Source organism: Ranitomeya variabilis, chromosome 5, assembly GCF_051348905.1.
Source record: "Ranitomeya variabilis isolate aRanVar5 chromosome 5, aRanVar5.hap1, whole genome shotgun sequence".
Taxonomy (NCBI): domain Eukaryota; kingdom Metazoa; phylum Chordata; class Amphibia; order Anura; family Dendrobatidae; genus Ranitomeya; species Ranitomeya variabilis.
Genome location: NC_135236.1, coordinates 128,673,346 through 128,695,569, shown reverse-complemented (window position 1 = coordinate 128,695,569; position 22,224 = coordinate 128,673,346). Strand labels below are relative to the sequence as shown.

General features: G+C 43.7%; 1 protein-coding gene across 8 annotated transcripts in view; it reads right to left on the bottom strand.

Annotated features, from left to right (window-relative positions):
* The window catches only part of MEGF11 (multiple EGF like domains 11), a 598,735-nt gene extending 583,796 nt beyond the window's left edge, over positions 1-14,939 (bottom strand). For 3 of the 8 annotated variants that reach the window (XM_077263274.1, XM_077263279.1, XM_077263284.1), the window contains exon 1: positions 14,586-14,939. The gene's annotated coding sequence lies outside the window, so the exon portion shown is untranslated. Of the gene's footprint in view, positions 1-13,388; positions 13,448-14,203; positions 14,558-14,585 lie in introns of those variants that run through there. The other 5 variants (XM_077263276.1, XM_077263280.1, XM_077263286.1 and 2 more) reach the window with 4 other exon arrangements.
* Positions 14,940-22,224: the final 7,285 nt, after the last annotated feature.

Below are 22,224 nucleotides of genomic sequence, written 5' to 3'. Positions count from 1 at the left end.
TGATGTCCGCTGCATCCAAAGGGCTGCCATTTCTGGATCCTAAAAAATGGGTGCTTTGAAAGCAGCGTTTTTACTGCCAAGAGAGCAGGCTTTGGCTGCAAAAAAAAAATGACCAAAAACGCTGATTCCTATGCACACCTGTACTATATGTGTTTAGTTTACCCTTATTGTTTCACATGGGAATTCATTTATTTCTATATAATAAATGCCCTGATTCAGCAGACAATATTCCTGTCTTGTGTCATCCAGACAGTAGTGACAGGAGGTCGCCCTGTCAGTTTACAAGCAGTGACTGTGGTCAGAGCCTATGCTGATCCCTGCTGTATGTGACTGTGAAACCTGATCCTACAGCAAACAGCACAGAGCTCCGGGACCACATGAGTAAATCACAGCACTGAGGGGGTCTCCAGGGGGGTTTGGGAGAGACGCCACTGCTGTACACCCTCTGGGCACTTCATACAGGGGCTGCAGAGGTAGGGGGCCCCCTTTCTAGGTAGGGGCCCCAGGCGTCTGCCTGGTCTGCCTGTGCCAAACGCCAGCCCTGATCAAACATTACTCATGTATGATGTTCATTCTCCTATGCCAACTGCTTATTCATGATCATGTATTGCGCTATCTTTTTGAAAAAAGAGGTTCTGCAGCAGTTGCCATGTGTGACCTGACTTCTGCAAATTTTAAAAATATATCTCACCTGCTTATGAAAAGAATCAGAGTGTTTCACATCATGCAGGAAAGTCCATTTTCTTTTTAATAAGAGGTTGTACAGCAGCTGAGTGAATACTAGTAATAATATAAAGAATAATAGGACTCACCTCAATGAATTTTCGGAGTAAAAACTGAGCGACTTTAGTCTTTTTCTCGCAGCTCCACCAAAATGGGGCAGAACGGGGGCACACGTGGGTGTAAAGTCACAGCTCTTCTAAGTAATGACGAGCTGTGGCGTTCCCTATTCCCTACGCCAAACATCTTATTCCAGTCATGGACTAGGGTGAGATTGCTGATGAAGTGCACGGAGGCGCAGTCTACTCATCAGTTGCTCCTCATTCACTTAGGCCCGAATTTGTCATACCTATCGATTTGCTTACTGGCCTTGATGAGGGGGCGTCATGGCATCAGATACTTCTGATTCATTAAGAGGCCTCTGAATGAATTCTCCATTGTGTCAGTCTGTGAAAATGGCACCACACACAGATGTCATCCGAGTGCAGTCCTATGTTTTACACAGACTCACTGACTTGCATGGCTGTGTGCGATCCAAATATCACATGCAAATGGGGCACGCTACAATTTTTTCCTCGGGCTGACCCTGTTCAAGGAAAAAAAATTGGACATATGCATAGCCCCATAGAGTAACATTGATCCAAGCGCAATCCGATGTTTTGCTGGATCGCACTCCCACCAAAAATACCATCATCTGCAGGAGCCCGTAGCGTTGATAGTGTGAATACATTTTCTAGTAGATACTGTACATATCTTGGGTGTTATATCGAGACAACCCATTCAGGGTTATCAATTGTCCAGAAATTCCTGGACAGACCATAGAAATAGGACATATTTTGTACTCTCTGACTTTTTTTTAAAGCTGCTGGAGCATGTACAGATTATTGTGATTGTTATTATTGTTATTCAGCAGTTTACATTATATTATTATATCAGAATTCTGGGCTATAGATACATATTATTTAAAATCCTAATTATTAATTACGGTTTTCCATTTCGTCTGTAAGAAATGTTCGCTGTCAGTGAATTTTTTTTTAAGTTGTAAAACAAAACAATAGAAAGAGGACAACTCCTCACCTAATGTGATCTGACAGATTAGTATTCCACATATATATACCCATAAAGGGGGTGTTCACTTTTTTAATGTGTTTCTCAGCTGGTTATAAGGTATACTGTCTTCTAATGTCTGGCATTTCCCGTTGTTTTGCTTTCTCAAGAGGAGTTTTGGATGGGTCACCAAACATAGTAGGTAAGTATATAGCAGAAGATATTAAATTGGTGCTGTCAATCCCATACAATGTAGTATCCACCCAGAGGTAGGGTAAGTGAATCCTACGTTTAAGACACTGTACAAATAAAATAGCCTTTTTTACCTCTTGACTGATACTACATTTTGTTATAGTGACAGTGCCAATTTATCATCTGTCTTCTACTACATACTAAGGCTATGTTCACATGTCCAGTAGTCATCAGTTAAGGCCCCGTCTCACATAGCGATTTACCAACGATCACGACCAGCGATATGACCTGGCCGTGATCGTTGGTAAGTCGCTGTGTGGTCGCTGGGGAGCTGTCACACAGACAGCTCTCTCCAGCGACCAAAGATCAGGGGAACGACTTCGGCATCGTTGAAACTGTCTTCAACGATGCCGAAGTCCCCCTGCAGCACCCGGGTAACCAGGGTAAACATCGGGTTACTAAGCGCAGGGCCGCGCTTAGTAACCCGATGTTTACCCTGGTTACCAAAAAAAACAAACAGTACATACTCACCATCTGATGTCCGTCAGGTCCCTTGCCGTCTGCTTCCTGCTCTGACTGAGCCGCCGTACAGTGAGAGCAGAGCGCAGCGGTGACGTCACTGCTGTGCTGCGCTCTCACTGTACGGCCGGATCTCAGTCAGAGCAGGAAGCAGACGGCAAGGGACCTGACGGACATCAGATGGTGAGTATGTAGTGTTTGGGTTTTTTTTACATTTACGCTGGTAACCAGGGTAAACATCGGGTTACTAAGCGCGGCCCTGCGCTTAGTGACCCGATGTTTACCCTGGTTACCAGTGAAGACATCGCTGGATCGGTGTCACACACACCGATTCAGCGATGTCAGCGGGACCTCAGCGACCAAAAAAAGGTCCAGGCCATTCCGACACGACCAGCGATCTCGCAGCAGGGGCCTGATCGCTGGTACGTGTCACACATAGCGAGATCGCTACTGAGCTCGCTGTTGCGTCACAAAACTTGTGACTCAGCAGCGATCTCGCTAGCGATCTCGCTATGTGAGACGGGGCCTTTAGAACGGATCCAACAGCAATCCATTAAACAAAAAAGTTGTGCAAATGTAAAGGTTAATTACAGTTTACTGTATTGGAGATTTGTGATGTAATATATGATCTGGCCACTAGAGGGCAGTGTCAAGAGGCCGGAGTTGGAGTGCGGGGGTTTTTGCCATTGGTGGGTGATTGAGAGGAGTTGAAGGAGAGTTCGGGTGGAAGTTAGGCTAGTTTCACATTTGCGTTTAAAAACGCAGCGTTTAAAACGCAAACGCAGGTGGTGAAAAAAACACATGTAAATGCGTGCAAATGCTGCGTTTTTTAGACGCATGCATTTTCTCATGCGGTAAAAAAACGCGGCGTTTTGACGCGTTTACATGCGTTTTTCCCTGCGTTTGCGTTTTTGAAACGCATGCTGAGAAGTGTGTGACAGCTGCCAATCATCAAAATCATCTAGAAAACCCACTATAAATAGAAATAGCTAGGGTTGGGGTTAGGGGTAGGGTTAGGATCCCTAGGGTTAGGGTTAGGGGTAGGATTAGGATCCCTAGGGTTAGGGGTAGGGTTAGGGTTAGGATCCCTAGGGTTAGGGTTAGGATCACTAGGGTTAGGGTTAGGGTTTGGATCCCTTTATCACCTTGATGGTGGGGGGTGGCTTATCAGTGTGTAGTCTTGTTTTTTTCTATTGAAACGCATGCGTTTAAAACGCAACCAAACGCATGTGCTTAAAAACGCATGCATTTACATAGACAGCAATACGTTTTTTTGCCGCAAAAAAACAAATGCGTTTTTGCGCCAAAAAAAACGCCTCTAGAAATTACTACATGTTGCATTTCTGCAACAAAACGCAAGCATAGAAACGACGCATGCGTCGTCAAACGCGGCATTAAGCATACAAAAAAAACGCATGCGTTTTTAATGTTAAATATAGTTAAAAAAAACGCTAAAACGCAACGGCAAAAAACACAAATGTGAAACCAGCCTTAAGCTGTGGATCCTTGGAGAAAGTCTGGATAGGGCGTTGCGACTCTGGATGTGTTGGTGGTGACTCTGGGAAGCATTGTTCGGTTTGACATGAGCCAACTTGATGAGGATAACCAAGTACACAGCATCTTGGGCTAGGACACGTGAGGCCTTAAGGAAGCCCTGCATTGGTGAGATCAGCATTCCCTGCTGCTGGATCCGTTCTAACTGACGATTACTGGACATATGAACAACATAGTCTTACCTACTGTTGAAAGTAGTCCTTAAAAAAAAAAAAATAATAATAATAATCATGTTGGCAACCTTTTACATACAGAAAGAAAGACCTAATTCTGAGGAGTGGAAGAAGGGCCCACGATGACTGGGCTCCAGCACCAATGAGAAAATGTTAAAACATAACTTATAATACATAAGCAAAATCACGACTTTAATCAGCATAGCTACCAACTACAGAAGTATTACTACAGGTAGAAAGGAGAATAAATATCCGCTGATAACGATATTGGATATAGCATACGGACTAGTCGTTGATAAACAAGGAGACAGAAGGAGGAAATGGGTAAAAAAACACAAAATAACGACCATGAAGTCCACAACTTATAATAAAATATAAATAATCTTTATTAGATACAGTATAGAAAACAGGTGAGGACACAGTGCCACATTAAATCTTTAATCTTTTTTTTACTTTTTCTTACCATGTTTCTAGTAAAAGTTATGTCTTAACATTTTGTCATTGTTGCAGGAGCCCAGTCCAATCATGAACCTTCTCTCCCATTTCTGACTAGAATACCAGCCTGGTGTGTTCCTACACTCCTTGCGTCTACCAGGGTTCCTATGTAAATACAAGTGGTTTTCACACTGAATTTTCCTCCTTGGGAGGTGAGCTGATTACCATTATTCCTGCTTCCCTTAATTCCAAGGAGACCTTGTTGCACGAGAACCAGGTCAGATGGCTCAATTCCAGCACCCAGCAACTACGGTAATTAATGTGTTAGATGATATCAATAACTGTCACACTATAAGGTGACATCATTGCATCTCTCGGGGTGAGTATGGGCTTGAAAAAACAAATCTTTTCCTGGCTGACATACAATGTTTGGCCTCAGTCACACTGGAATATCGAACAGGATCACGTTCCTCTGCACTCAACACCTGGCACCCTTCCTCTAGTGTCGCCAGCAGACAGTGCGCTAGCCCCGACCAGGCTGCATTAGACTTCCAATCCGTAAAATAATATTGATAGAACAAGAAGAAGCTGTGTCATGGGTTGCAGACTCCTCACCACGAGCGAGGTAATCACTTACTGTCTGCACGCACCCAAAGCCCGCTTCCCTTGTAACATTTGATGTGCTGTTCTCCCGATGAAGCAGACTGCTCCAGGAACTCAGCGTGCTCGGTGTATCAATGAATGAGTTTTAAATAGTCAAAAAGGCTTTGCTTCTCCCCCCTTCTCCTGCCTTATCGCTCACTGAGGCCAAAGGGAAGAGCTGCTTGTGACAGGACATTCTTCTTAGTGGAGAACAAATGGGATCAGCGATGCTAAGTGACACCACTTTGCCTCGTTCTATAACTACCGACCCAGCTGGGAGAGGATGTCCCCTTGGGAAAAGGCGAACCATCATGATGGATGGGCGCCCCAATCACTGCCACAGGGAGAAGGAACACCTAGCACCGAAAAGCATTATGGGGCACCAAAGACTAGAACTTGATCTTAGAAATGGAAATTTGCTCACTTTGAGTTTGTAGCACAAAATATTAATTGTTTTCCATGCAAACTGGACTATTTGATAGATTGGGGCAGCAGGTACTAGGGGTCTCATACAGTGAGCTTCTGGGGGAACACATGAGCTAAGTTAAAAATAACAGATACCATAGGACAACATCCTAACACAGAAATAATGCTATAAAATCCCTAGTGCTTGACATTCATCACATGTAGGAATTTCCTTGTCTTTCCCCTCACCCATACTGCACCTATTGCAAGAACCCCAAGAAACAATGGAGCAAAGCAGCAGGACAAAGAACTGAAAGTGATTTACAATTCCGAATATATGCTAATATAGTGGTTATTCACACTATTGTTCTTCCTTAAGGTGGCCACATACATTAATGTTGGTATAACCCATCAATTTCAACCAATCATCTAAAGTGTATGGAAGGGGGTATTGGGGGTCCTGACATTCCTCCATTGACACATTTATGTCAGTGGAAACAAGCATTGGACTGATGGATTTCAACATTTATTTTTGACTTTCAGGAAATATAAGCCATCACTTAAAGGGAACCTGTCACCATGAAAATGCATTACAATCTGGAGGCATCATGTTATACAGTAGAACAGGAGGAGATGAGTGGATTCATATATCATTTTGAGAGGAAATATTCAGCACAACCTGTGTTGTTATCATTAGTGATGAGCGAATATACTCGTTACTCGAGACTTCCCGAGCACGCTCGGGGGTCCTCCGAGTATTTTTTAGTGCTCGGAGATTTAGTTTTCCTCACCTCAGCTGAATGATTCACATCTCTTAGCCAGCTTGATTACATGTGGGGATTCCCTAGTAACCAGGCAACCCCCACATGTACTTATGCTGGCTAACAGATGTAAATCATTCAGCTGCGGCAATGAAAACAAAATCTCCGAGCACTAAAAAATACTCGGAGAACACCCAAGCATGCTCGGGAAGTCTCGAGTAATGAGTATATTCGCTCATCACTAGTAATCATATAACCTTCTGATCTTTCTGGAATTTTCAGTCCAGTGGGCAGTCCTATCAGTGATTGACAGCTATCTCTTTATGCACTCATATACAATGCAAGCTGTCAATCACTGATAGGACTGCCCACCGGATCCAAAATCCCAGAAAAACCAGAGGTTTAAACTATGAAAACACAGGTTTTACTAGATATTTTGCATATTTTTGAGCATCTCACAAAATTAGAATGTCATCAAAAAGTTAATTTATTTCAGTTCAATTCAAAAAGTGAAACTCATATATTATATAGAGTCATTACAAACAGAGTGATGTATTTCAAGTGTTTATTTCTGTTAATGTCGATGATTATGGCTTACAGCCAATGAAAACCCAAAAGTCATTTTCTCAGCAAATTAGGATACTTTATAACACCAGCTTGAAAAATGATTTTAAAATCCGATATGTTGGCCTACTGAAATGTATGTTCAGCAAATGCACTCATTACTTGGTCGGGACTCCTTTTGCATCAATTACTGCATCAATACGGCATGGCATGGAGGCGATCAGCCTGTGGCACTGCTGAGGTGCTATGGAAGCCCAGTTTGCTTTGATAGCAGCCTTCAGCTCGTTCATTGTTGGGTCTAGTGTCTCTCATCTTCCTCTTGACAATACTCCATAGATTCTCTATGGGGTTAAGGTCAGACGAGTTTGCTGGCCAATCAAGCACAGTGATACTGTTGTTTTTAAACCAGGTATTGGTACTTTTGGCCGTGTGGACCGGTGCTAAGTCCTGCTGGAGAATGAAATTTGCATCTGCAAAAAGCTTGTAGGCAGAGGGAAGCATGAAGTGCTCTAAAATTTCCTGGTAGTCGGCTGCGCTGACTTTGGTCTTGATAAAACACAGTGGACCTACACCAGCAGATGACATGGCTCCCCAAACCACCACCGATTGTGGAAACTTCACACTAGACATCAAGCAGCTTGGATTGTGGCCTCTCAACTGTTCATCCAGACTCTGGGACCTTGATTTCCAAGGTCTAGTGTGAGATATCCTCAATCAATGATGGTTTCAGGAGCCATGTCATCTGCTGATGTAGGTCCACTGTGTTTAATCAAGATCAAAGTCAGAGCAGCCGTCTACCAGGAAATTTTAGGGCACTTCATGCTTCCCTCTGCTGACAAGCTTTTTGGGGACGGAAATGTCATTCTCCAGCAGGACTAGACTCTAGTGATGAGCGAGTATACTTGTTAGTTGTGTTTCCCTGAGCATGCTCGGGTGGTGTCCAAGTATTTTGGCGTTCTCGGAGATTTAGTTTTCATCGCCGCAGCTGCATGATTTGCGACTGCTAGACAGCCTGAATACATGTGAAGGTTGCCTGATTGTTAGGGAATTCCCACATGTATTCAGCCTGCCTAGCAGCAGCAAATTATGCAGCTGCGGCGACGAAAACTAAATCTCCGAGCACGCCAAAATAATCGGAGACCACCCGAGCATGCTCGGGGAAACCCGAGTAACGACTAAACTTGCTCTTCACTACTTGGCACCTGTCCACACTGCCAAAAGTACCAATACCTGGTTTAAAAACAACAATATCACTGTGCTTGATTGGCTAGCAAAACTCCTCTGACCTTAACCCCATAGAGAATCTACAGGGTATTGTCAAGAGGAAGATGAGAAACACCAGACCGAACAATGCAGATGAGCTGAAGGCTTCTATCAAAGCAACCTGGGCTTCCATAACACCTCATCAGTGCCACAGGCTGATCGCTTCCATGCCACGCCGCATTGATGCAGTAACTGATGCAAAAGGAGCCCCGACCAAGTATTGAGTGTATTTACTGAACATACATTTCAGTAGGCCAACATTTCGGATGTTAAAATAATTTTTTCAAGCTGGTGTTATAAAGTATTCTAATTTACTGAGATAATGACTTTTGGGTTTTCATTGGCTGTAAGCCATAATCATCAACATGAACAGAAATAAACACTTGAAATACATCATTCTACTTGTAATTACTCTAGATATGAGTTTAACTTTTTGTATTGAAGAACTGAAATAAATTAACTTTTTAGTTTCAACAGTTTTTATTGCAGATAGCATCCAAATTACATAAACAATGTATAACCTGAAGTACATGGATCCCCTCGCAGGGGAAAATGTATCAGACAAAATAGGAGTAACACAATATCCTTGACTTATTGGTTTTAGATATGCAAAACAGATATACAGTTGTGGCCAAAAGTATTGACACCCCTGCAATTCTGTCAGATAATACTCAGTTTCTTCCTGAAAATGATTGCAAACACAAATTCTGTGGTATTATTATCTTCATTTAATTTGTCTTAAATGAAAAAAACACACAAAAAGAATTGTCCTAAATCCAAATTGGATATAATTCCACACCAAACATAAAAAAGGGGGTGGACAAAAGTATTGGCACTGTTCGAAAAATCATATGATGCTTCTCTAATTTGTGTAATTAACAGCACCTGTAACTTACCGGTGGCACCTAACAGGTGTTGGCAATAACTAAATCACACTTGCAGCCAGTTGACATGGATTAAAGTTGACTCAACCTCTGTCCTGTGTCCTTGTGTGTACCACATTGAGCATGGAGAAAAGAAAGAAGACCAAAGAACTGTCTGAGGACTTGAGAAACCAAATTGTGAGGGAGCATGAGCAATCTCAAGGCTACAAGTCCATCTCCAAAGACCTGAATGTTCCTGTGTCTACTGTGCGCAGTGTCATCAAGAAGTTTAAAGCCCATGGCACTGTGGCTAACCTCCCTAGATGTGGATGGAAAAGAAAAATTGACAAGAGATTTCAACGCAAGATTGTGCGGATGTTGGATAAAGAACCTCGACTAACATCCAAACAAGTTCAAGCTGCCCTGCAGTCCGAGGGTACAACAGTGTCAACCCGTATTATCCATCGGCGTCTGAATGAAAAGGGACTGTATGGTAGGAGACCCAGGAAGACCCCACTTCTTACCCCGAGACATAAAAAAGCCAGGCTGGAGTTTGCCAAAACTTACCTGAAAAAGCCTAAAACGTTTTGGAAGAATGTTCTCTGGTTAGATGAGACAAAAGTAGAGCTTTTTGGGCAAAGGCATCAACATAGAGTTTACAGGAGAAAAAAAGAGGCATTCAAAGAAAAGAACACGGTCCCTATAGTCAAACATGGCGGAGGTTCCCTGATGTTTTGGGGTTGCTTTGCTGCCTCTGGCACTGGACTGCTTGACCGTGTGCATGGCTTTATGGAGTCTGAAGACTACCAACAAATTTTGCAGCATAATGTAGGGCCCAGTGTGAGAAAGCTGGGTCTCCCTCAGAGGTCATGGGTCTTCCAGCAGGACAGTGACCCAAAAACACACTTCCAAAAGCACTAGAAAATGGTTTGAGAGAAAGCACTGGAGACTTCTAAGGTGGCCAGCAATGAGTCCAGACCTGAATCCCATAGAACACCTGTGGAAAGATCTAAAAATGGCAGTTTGGAGAAGGCACCCTTCAAATATCAGGGACCTGGAGCAGTTTGCCAAAGAAGAATGGTCTAAAATTCCAGCAGAGCATTGAAAGAAACTCATTGATGGTTACCGGAAGCGGTTGGTCACAGTTATTTTGGCTAAAGGTTGTGCAACCAATTATTAGGCTGAGGGTGCCAATACTTTTGTCTGGCCCATTTTTGGCGTTTTGTGTGAAATGATCAATGTTTTGCTTTTTGCTTCATTCACTTTTGTGTTTTTTCATTTAAGACAAATTAAATGAAGATAATAATACCAAAGAATGTGTGATTGCAATCATTTTCAGGAAGAAACTGAGTATTATCTGACAGAATTGCAGGAGTGTCAATACTGTACATCCACATAAACTCAACTGCGTCGTAATAGTTAAGGGGGGGAGAAGGGAAAAAAGGGGGGATATAAAACCTTGCTTGAAAGTGATGAAGGTTACATTGATGAAATCTAAGATTCGTGTTGATCATGGGTCATAGCCATCAGTTTGTAGCTTCTGTGTTATATTTTATACGGATAGTGACATTATTTTGGGAAGTTCGCCAATAAATTAACTTTTTGATGATATTATAATTTTTTGAGATGCACCTGTATCAGTCAACTCAGCTCCACCTACTCTATAACATGGTGCCTGCAGATTGGACTGCATCTTCAAGGTGACAGGTTCCCTTTAAGTCTTACAGTATGATTGTATATGGGCTAGAATAAGGGGCAGGAGGAACAGTTGCCAACCGAGTGAGCGTTTAGCAGACAGATATCTAATATCTATGGCAAAACGTTTACTTTTCTTTCACAAAACCTGATAAAACTAATTTGCTGATGAATCCTATTGACTTCAGCAGCACTTTACCATAAGAGAAAATGCATCATCATGCATGTGATTAGTTCTCTCGGGTTACCCCAGCATCATCACTCTTATGATAACATTCGATCCCATATCATCACCGGTAAATAACTTGGATTGATGTATTGAAAAATCCTAAAAGTACAAAACATAAGTACAACTTTATTCTTCTGGAAGCAAGTATGGACACCTATATTTAATTCACACAGGGGCGTTACTTTTATACCTGCAAACCCTAGTTTTTCTGAAGAATGATAAATCTGTAAAATGATGACCCCATTGGCCACAAAGTGAAAAAATATCCTTCCTACCGCCTGCTGCCTATCGGACACATCCATGGATCATCGTTTTACACTAGTTCCAGTAACCCTACATGATGCGTTTTACAAATTAGATATAGGATTCTTCCTTAAATATACTCACCCCTTCAGACTTTACCAAATCTTGTGGGAGCAGGTACAACTTCATGATTCAACCAGCTTTACAACTTAGAGGAAAATCGCACTTAATTTAAGTTCAATCTTAGGACTGGGAAAATAATAATAATTTATTGTATAAGGGCCCTAGACATATTCATATAGAGATCCCCTATCCCCCGCCAGCTTTTCCTATTTAGGGTAAATATATTTTCAATTGCTAAGTAATAACTGAGAATCTCCATACATCTTATAAATATGGGTGCCCTTCTTCCAGATCTCGGAAATCTTTTAGATTGACTGGTGGCCAGAACTGGACTGTCTGCTCCCAATGTGGTCACACAAGTGGTTAAATGTTCTCTTTTCTAGACACTATGCCCTTCCTGAAAACCTACATTATATTGTTGGCTTTTGATGCAGCAGACTGGCATTACTACCAACAATTACTCCCAATCTTTCTCCACTATACACTCACCCAACAGCGACCCTTTCTGGGTATAAGTGACGTTTCTTTTCTGCCTTAAAATATATATACTGGCCATTTTGCTGTCCATTTAGTTAATTTATTAAGGGATATAAAATTCTGTATGGTATCTACATCTAAGACTACAAAGCTTTGTGTCATCTAAGAATACAGGAAAATAAATATTATGTGCAACTTCTGCATCAATTAGTAACATCATATAAATCATGATAAGCAGAAGATATATTGCAGACACTTTTGAGACCGAGAATCAGCACCATACATCTGAGGGCTGTTTCTGCAGCAAGCACGTGGATTCTTTTTTCTCCCAAGCCCCCTGTTTAGATTAATGGAACGCTTGAAGAAATGTTTACAACAAGTCTGCCGGTTTTTGAAACTACCCAAAAGGATCTTTGTGCCTAATGTTGTGAATTTTTAACTAATTGTATATACTTTTATAATAAGGACACCAAACACCCCATTCTATGTTTGCTATATAAAATAGAATAGGAAGAGGAAAAGTTTGGCACGTCCATCTGATAAAATAAAAGTCCTTTATTAGAATTCCATTAAAATGACTGCGAAGTATTAAAAACTGTGCATTTCTGGCCCTTAAGCCAACCTTCCTAGAACTAATAATCTACTATGCTAAACCTTTGTTATGTAGATGCTTTCCTTGAGAGCTCATCATTATAATCCTTTGTGACAGATCTTGGATTCAACAGTTTATAGTTTACAACAAAACCTCTATTTATAAACAATATAAAGTATCACTTGCACATGGACACATCTGATGCCAAAATACTAAATATCACCATAAGTAACGCCATAAATCACAATTTACACTTATCTAGGATTGGCTCCTATTTTTTTCTAATGCATAGATGCTAATTAGAATAAACAATGGCTCTCTATATAGAATGTGACTCACTGAAATAAAGCATGGAAAAGGAACAGGTATTTGTAGAATGGCTTAAAAATAGAAACCCGTGAACAATTTCTTACAGCGAGCCTGGCGGTTATATAATTAAAACCTTTCTGTTCCTTACTGTAGATTTCAAGAAAACTTTAGCTAAAAGTAAAGGGAAAGATGTTCTTATCGCGGCAGCCGCTCAGAAAATCCTGATTAGAAGAACCCCTTTAATTATGGTAACTTTACATTACACAAGCAGAAGCAGACCCTGGTGAAATGAATGATTATCAGCTATTTCCAGTAGCAAGGAGCAGACTCTCCACTGCCTCCATCACCCAAAATAAATAAATAAATTCAAAAAAACACTTTTTTTTTCTTTGAACATGAAAGCAGCTCAGTAAATGCAAACATCGCAATTATAAGTTTACAGCATTTTGCAGAAATAAGATGTAGCCTGGATGATGTAATTAAAGAAATTGGCCACAAATGTCATCATGGCACGAAAGTGAATGTGAAAAGCAGAATTGGGCTGAAGAAGAAGCATGCAGGAAGCCTAGAGTAACAGCGTACCTCCTGTAATGGTGGCGGAGGCTCGGAGCGCTGAGTGTATGGACACTTCATGGGAGCGCTGAGTGTATGGACACTTCATGGTATCCCTGCACTCGTATATAAGAGCTGATTATACGGCAGCTCTACAATACACACCCAGGTTACAATTAGCAATGTAAATTCCATTGCCAGGCTAAATATATCCAACCCTGCCCTCTATAGCCATAAATATTCTCTATACATCCAGCTATAGCCAATGGTACAGACAACAGCATTATGCAAAACAAGGAGATAAGAAAGTCTGTGGACCTTGCAGGCTGTTACATCTGGTCCCTAAATGCTGCATTAAGCACCTGCTGTCCACTCTATGCTAGGTACTGTAATGGCATGCTGCTGGTGGAGGGGCTGGCATCACAGTGTGACCAGGGGGTGCCAGCTGTGAGTAGCCATGTGAGTTGGGGGGACAATATTCGCCGTAAATCAGCACAATCTGATGCTGCAGACCATCAGCATTTGTCTGCAATGCCCAATTGTATAACAAGCCCAACTATTGTGCCCCCTCCAGTAGATCAGACTGGGGGCACCAGACAGAGGTGTGTGCAGAGTACAAGCTCTCAGAATGACTTTGACAGTAGCCAAGGCATCAATGAGAAGCTTTACAAGCCCAGAGGGCTGATAGACTTAGTCACACGCCTGGCTCCTTTTAGAGATATATATATATAATCACTTGACAACTCCTATGGATTCCAAAATACAGTCACTCCCCTAGATTTAAGGAGTGCACCTCTTCACCAGGGGATCTTACAATAACCCCCCCCCCACACACACACACATACCTGGCTATGTAACCCTGAGTCTGCCAGTCTGCTCCCACCATCAGAGCTCTGCATTGCAGGCCACCCCAGCAGTGTCAGGGCTACTAGCCATCATGGGCACTGGACTCTGGCAGTGGCTGCCCGTACTCACCGCTGCCGGGGAGCGCAGTGCTTGGGATGCTGGTCAGTTGCAGAGTCCAAAAACAAGTGCAAGACCCAATGAAATCCTACAGATGGGGCTGCAGGGAGAGTTAACCCCCTGGGCGCCAGCAGGAAAGTAGCAGTAAAGTATCACAAGAGCATTGCCATCTCATCCATCCAGGTGACATCCTCCACTGAGCACATACAGGTGGCAGCCTGGCACTGTCCTGCCCGTGCACGGTGCCCCCAGCCCTGCTCTTACCTCCTGTCCCACCAGCAGCAGTAGTGATCAGAGAGGTCTCCTGCCTCCTGCTCTCCTGTCAGTCATTGTGCCGAGGAGCAGCACCGACACCCGACAGCCCCCTCCCCGCTCCGGGCTGCTCCCCACGTGTCTCCGGCTCTGCCGCTGCTGCTGCTGCTGCTCCAAGCGGGACCAGGTCCCCTCCCCTCGGTGATGACTCAATCCTGGTCCCCTGGATGCTGGCGGTGTGCTCGGTGCTCCGCCGCTAATGCGCAGCCCGGATCATTGATCACAGGTCAGGCTGCCGAATAAGCCATAAATAGTTGCACTGCTCGGCTGTACGGTGCAGGCGGCGGCGGCTGCACTGACACTGCTGCCCGGTGCAGGCGAGACGGGGCCCGGGCTGGTGCACAAGTCCGCGAGCTCGCACACATTTATCACTGGGGACAGGCATGGGCAGAGCCACCTGTACTGAGCAAGCAGGGGCACTACTCATGAGGACCTGTGCTCTTACATAGGACTGCACAAATAATGCAGCTCCGAAGAGTTAACTACAAAGACAGCTGGGGGTCTTGACATAACAACAAAAAGCATTATTTCACAAACCCATAGGTTCTAAAGGATATTATTATTTTGCTTATAAAACACCATCATATTCCACAGTGTCTTATGTACATCGCTGTGCCCATTGCGGCTCACGTTCTACATTCCCTATCAGTCTGTCTTTGGTGTGTGGGAGGAAACCGGAGAACCCGGAGGAAACCCACGCAAACATGGGGAGAACATACAAACAAACTCCTTACAGATGTCCTCCTTGGTGGGATTTAAACCCAGGACCCCAAGGTTAGCAAACCAACAGTGCTAACCACTGAGCCACCGTGTTGCCCACAAGGATCTATCCTCATGTTGATGTTTTGATAAGTTTTTGGCGCTGCGGAAGTTCTGCACCATTTTTGCGCCTATTATTTAAATTAGGCTACTTTCGTTTTTTCATTGTTTTTTTACATGTGTTTTTTTGCCTCTTTTTGTATATCATGCTTTACATAAAGCTGCTTTGTTTTTGATACTTCCTGGTATTTGGCTTTGACAAAACTTTATTGAAAAACGTAGGTGCAGATTGCAAGCGTTTTTTATGCATTTACATCACAGAAATGCACTAAAAACAAATGTGCGTTTTTTTTTACCTGCAGATTTTCCGTATCTGATGCAAATCTATGGAGAAACTCCACACATAAAACTCAGCGTAATTTCCACGAAGCTGATGAGAAACATGCACCGCAGGTCAGTTTACGCTGAGTGAAATAAAAGCACAGCGGGCAGGAGATTTCTATAAATCCCATCCATCGCAGCATGCTGAGATTGTTACCAAGATTTGCCCCAAACTCGCCAGTGCAATCCTATGGGCGTGAGAAAAAAATCACACAGCACTTGGACCATGCGAGTGCTGTCCGATTTTTACACACCAGTGTCCTTTGGAAAGCCGGCAATTCATGTGCGCGTACAGTAAAATCACACTGACAGGTTAGAATAGAATAGATATATACGCATAAAATACATAGACCAATATCAGCGACGGCCACAGTCCGATTAGTCCCTCCCTACTCCCCTGCCCCTACTCCCCTGCAGTCAGTGCTCACACGGGGTTAATGCCAGCGGTAACGGACCGCATTATGCCGCGGGTAACTCACTACGTTATCGCTGCTATTAACCCTGTGTGACCAAGTTTTTACTATTGATGCTGCCTATGCAGCGTCAATAGTAAAAACATCTAATCTTAAAATAATTAAAAAAAATAAAAAAATCATTATATACTCATATCCTTATATACTTCCGCCGCCTTTCCCGCTCCTCGCGACGCTCCGTGACCGCTCCACGCAAGCGGCAGATTCTGGTGGCAAGGATGGTCTGCGAGAAGGACCTGCCATGACATCACGGTCATGTGACCGCGACGTCATCACAGGTCCTGTGCGCCTGCGCGAGAAGGAGGCGACAGAACTACAAGGGGCCCTCGGAAGGTGAGTATATGTTTATTTTTTATTTTTTAACCTGTGACATACGTGGCTGGGCAATATACTACGCAGCTGGGCAATATACTACGTGACTGGCCAATATACTACGTGGCTGGGCAATATACTACGTGGCTCTGTGCTGTATACTACTTCGCTGTGCAATATACTACGAGGTTGGGCAATATACTACGTAGCTGGGCAATTTACTATGTGACTGGCCAATATACTACATAACTGGGCAATATACTAAGTGGCTGGGCAATATACTACGTGGCTGGGCAATATACTACGTGGCTGGGCAATATACTACGTGGGCTGGGCAATATACTACGTGGGCTGGGCAATATACTACGTGGGCTGTGCAATATACTACGTGGACATGCATATTCTAGAATACCCGATACGTTAGAATCGGGCCACCATCTAGTCTACTATATAATCGTCTAATTCTGTCTGTACTGGAAATCCCGTGTCGCTGATTAGTCACGTCAGCCGCCCGCGACCAATCAGCGACAGGCGCAGTTCTGTCAGTCACAGTGCCACGTAGTTCAGTCACATTTACTGAACAAGTTCTATCAGTCACAGTGCCAAGCACAAATATATTATAGTGTCGATGTACTTCTGTCAGGACTCTGAACATTTTTCATTACCTTTTTGTGCATTACTGCCCTTTTCCAATATGGTGTCTTTGGTCTCATGTGCACTGTGTCTTCCTGCTATAAAACTCCACCCCAGCCTTCAGTCTGTGCTAGAGTATTCTGCCTTGCATCCAGCTCCTGACCTCTGGTGACTCCCTGGCTATATACCTGCTCCTGTGAACCTGTGGGGTTATCCTGCTACTCTGCTCTGAGTTCCTGCTGCATACACCAGTTCCAGTAATCCTCCTTCATCTGCTGCTCTTTGCTTCCATCTGCATTTGCTGGACATGTAAGCTGTTTCTGCTCTGCAAGAACCTGAGACTATTACCCAGACCTCCCTGGTTGAGCTAAGATATTATTTGAACTGCCTTATAAGCATTTCTATCTGTGTTATGGACTAAGCAAGGACTTATTCATGTCAAGTATCCTCAAGAATAATTGTGCTTCATAGACTTTCTGCGTGATTGCATTTTCCTCTGAAGTTTCCTATAGACTGCTGAGCTGCATTTGATATTTGCAATAAGTGTTGTGGACTTGAGTTTCTCTCTGCACCTGTTTGAATCACTGTGTGATAATATAGACTTTACCACTTATAAAACTGTGTCCTGTAGTTGTCTTGTTCCACGCAAAGAGTCTCCCGAGTTATCCCCTATAATTATTACAGGATACTCTAGCCTAAAAAAAAAAAGGAGACTGCTGGAACAATGACTGCAGAAAGCAGACTAGAGCAGGTGTTTTCCATAATTAGATCACTGCAGAAAGATGTGGAAGGTCTGCAAAAGAAGTTTGGAAGCTTTGAACTCAATCAACAAGTGTTTGGACAGACTTTGCAGGACTTAAGCACCCGCATGGCAGCCCAGGAAAACAAACTTGCTGGCATAGAGTCCCAGTATGGACGGGCTTTTCTGGACATAAGCACGCAAATAGCTGCACAAGCGACTTTTCCCTCTGGGCAACCGCCACCAGCTAGCCCACCTAAGTTGCCCCCATTCAGATTTAATGGTGATCGTGACAAATTTCGTGGCTTTGTGAATCAATGTATGCTATATTTTGATGTGCATGCTGACCGTTGTCCTAATGATAGATCCAAAGTATTGTGTGTAATAATGCTGCTGACCGCACGAGCGCTCGCCTGGGCGAATCCGATGATTGCGTCTCGTGACCCACGGTTAAATAACTTGAATGATTTCTTGGCCGCTATGGCATTAATGTTTGATGATCCTAATCGCCGTGCAACCGCTGAATCTGCTTTATTGTCTTTACACCAGGCAAAACGTTCTGTTATTGAGTATGCTACTGAATTCAGGAGATTAGCGGTAGATACCAATTGGGACAGTTATGCACAATTGCCTATTTTTAAAAGGGGTCTGTCTAGTATTGTAAAAGATGAACTAGCTCGCTCTGAGTCACCACAAGAGCTAGAGACATTTACACAGCATTGTGTGCGCATTGACATTCGCCTTACTGAGCGTAGGCAGGAGAAGTTTGCTGCATATAACCGTATTTCTAACTTTTCCCTTCCTTCCAAAGAGCCTGCAGGTAAAACATCTCGGGAGGTGGAGGAGGTGCCCATGCAAATTGATTCCGTTCAGAGGCGCGAGATCAATGAGCGCCGGGAGCATCGCCTTCGTGAAAGTCTATGTTTCTACTGCGGCCAGTCTGACCACTTCTTGATCAATTGTCCTAAGTGTCCTAGACGGCCAAACAAGGTGCTAGCAGCAGTAGGGGAGTATGACAACTGTGATGATGAATCTGACATCTCTGAATGTAGCCTGCCTTTAAACGCTGTATTCCATTCACTTTCTATGACTTCACCCCCCAAGGAGCTTAAGGAAAAGAACTCTCACTGTTCTCTCCCTATTAAGATCCTGTGTTCAGGACAGTGGATTTTCAGTGCAGCTATGATTGACTCTGGTGCAGGTGGCAATTTCATGGATATCGCATTTGCCAAGGAACATGGTATTGAAATTCAGCAAAGAGCCTCTCCAATTACCATGGAAACAGTGGATGGGTCACCTTTAATCTCTGGGCCTGTGGATCAGGAGACCGTACCCCTTGAAATTTTGTTGGAGCCTAATCATCAGGGGCAACTTTCTTTCTTGCTAATTTCTTCTCATTTTTCTGTGATTTTAGGCATTCCTTGGTTGCGTTCTCAGAACCAAATTATCCACTGGGAGACCAAGGAGATTATCTTTCCAACAAGGAGCAACTCAGCGTCAACAGAAGCTGTCCCTGAGTCCACGGCTACGGAACCACATGTACAGGTATTTTCTTTACCTCCAGCTTATAAAGAGTTCTCTGACATCTGTGACAAGAAGAATGCAGATCAGCTTCCTCCACACAGGCATTATGACTGTCCCATTGAGTTGCTTCCTGGGGCAGCTATTCCTTTTGGTAACGTATACCCTTTGGCGGCACCTGAGCTTCAAGCCTTGAAGGAGTATATTGATGAAAATCTGGCCAAAGGCTTCATACGTCCTTCTTCCTCACCAGCAGGGACACCTATCTTTTTTGTAAAGAAGAAGGATGGGACCCTGAGACCCTGTGTTGACTATCGGGAACTCAATAAGGTAACTGTACGAAACCGTTACCCTTTGCCTCTGATTCCCGAATTACTGGAAAGAGTCCGCCATGCTAAGGTGTTCTCTAAACTGGATCTTTGTGGGGCTTATAATTTGGTGCGTATTCGTCCAGGGGATGAGTGGAAGACAGCATTCAGATGCCGGTATGGACACTTTGAATCTCTTGTGATGCCCTTCGGGCTTTGTAACACCCCTGCAACGTTTCAACACCTTGCTAATGACATTTTCAGAGATTTGTTGGACCAGTTTGTAGTGATCTATTTGGACCATATACTAATCTTTTCTGACTCTCTACAGGAACATGAAGAACATGTCAAAACTGTTTTAAGACGTCTGAAAGAGAACCATCTGTATATTAGGCCGGAGAAATGCAAGTTCCATCGTTCTGAGATACAGTTCTTAGGTTACATCATCTCTCCCCAGGCCCTGAACATGAAATCTGGTAAGATTCAGGCTATCCTTGACTGGCCGGTACCCAAGAACGTTAAGGAGGTCCAACGTTTTATTGGTTTTGCAAATTTCTACAGACGCTTCATTCGAAATTTTTCTGATATTGCCCGTCCCATTACTTCCTTGACAAAGAAGGAAAAGCCCTTTAAGTGGTCATCACAGGCTCAAGAAGCTTTTGATCGGCTTAAGATCTGTTTCACATCAGCTCCGCTGTTGATACACCCAGATCCAACACTTTCTTTCATTGTGGAGGTGGACACTTCTGATAGTGCTTTGGGGGCTATTCTCTCCCAAAGAACTGGAGAGAAGGGTCTGCTACATCCTTGTGCTTTTTTTCCCCGTAGACTAACCTCAGCAGAGAAGAATTACGATGTGGGAGACAAGGAATTGCTGGCTATTTTTGCGGCTTTCAAAGAATGGAGGCATCATCTGCAAGGAGCTGCACAACAGATCATAGTGCTAACTGACCATCGCAATTTAGAGTTCCTTAGATCCGCTAGATGTTTTCTCCTCGTCAGGCTTGTTGGAACTTATTTTTAAATCAATTTAACTTTGTTATCTCGTACCGTCCAGGTTCTCGTAATGGGAAGGCTGATGCTTTATCCCGAATCCATGCTGCGGATTCGGTACCTGGAGCCCCGTCCAAGACCATTCTATCTGATGCCAATTTCATCGGAGTTATCCACGATCAGGACTTGTGGAAGGAGTGCAGGGAGGCCTATGATGGTGATGTATTTCTGGCCAACCCACCTGTGGATATTAATCTTGTCTTTAAGGGTGGCATGTGGTTCAGAGATCGACGTATCTACGTCCCTGAGGTTGTCCGTCTGCAGATCCTCAAGTTGGTACATGACTCCAAGTTGGCTGGTCACAGGGGGGTACAGAAGACACAAGAGTTCCTGAGCCGATTCTTCTGGTGGCCAACTTGCCTGAAGGATACCAAGGACTATGTTCTGTCTTGCCAGGTACAGTATGTGCTCGTTACAAGACTCCTCATGTGGCACCTACAGGTCTTCTACAACCACTACATGTTCCGTCCCGCCCTTGGGGGTCTATATCAATGGACTTTATTGTGGAGCTGCCTACATCGGGGGGCATGAATACAATCATGGTGGTAGTTGATCGCCTGACTAAAGCTGCTCATTTTGTTCCGTGCACCGGCCTCCCCTCAGCTAAAGATACCGTGAACTTGGTTATACAGAATGTCTTTCGGTTGCATGGGGTTCCGGATGAGATCATCTCTGACCGTGGAGTGTTCACTTCAAGATTCTGGAAGGGGTTTTGCTCTGCACTCAATATTAATGTCTGTCTCTCTTCCACTTACCATCCCCAGACAAAAGGTCAGACTGAGCGTACCAACCAGACGCTGGAACAATATCTAAGATGCTATGTCAGCCATCTCCAGGATGATTGGTTGGAGTTGCTGCCGTTAGCCGAATTTTCATACAACAATTCTCAGAGCGCCTCCACTAAATTTACACCTTTCTTTGCCAATCTGGGTTATCATCCGTGTATCTTACCTAGGTCTCCAATTAATTCTCCGGTTCCGGCAATGGAGGAAAGGCTGACTGCGATGAGGCAAAATCTGGAGGTTCTGAAGGAATCCCTGACCACAGCTCAAGAACGTTATAAGAGATCGGCTGATAGATTCCGTAAACCTGCACCCATGTTCAAGGTAGGAGATTCCGTGTGGTTAGCAACTAAGAATCTGTGGTTAAACGTTCATTCACAAAAACTTGGACAGAAATTCATTGGCCCTTTCAAGATCAACGGTATTGTGAGCTCTGTGGCCTGCCGGCTGAAGCTGCCTAGGACTATGAAGGTACACCCAGTTTTTCATGTATCTTTACTAAAGCCTGTATCTCCTAATACCTTCCAGGGACGTGTTGTGCCACCTCTGCAGCCTGTGGTGACTGATGGGCAAGAACAATTTGTGGTGGAGGAAATTGTTGATTCCAGGATTCCCAGGAATCGGCTCCAA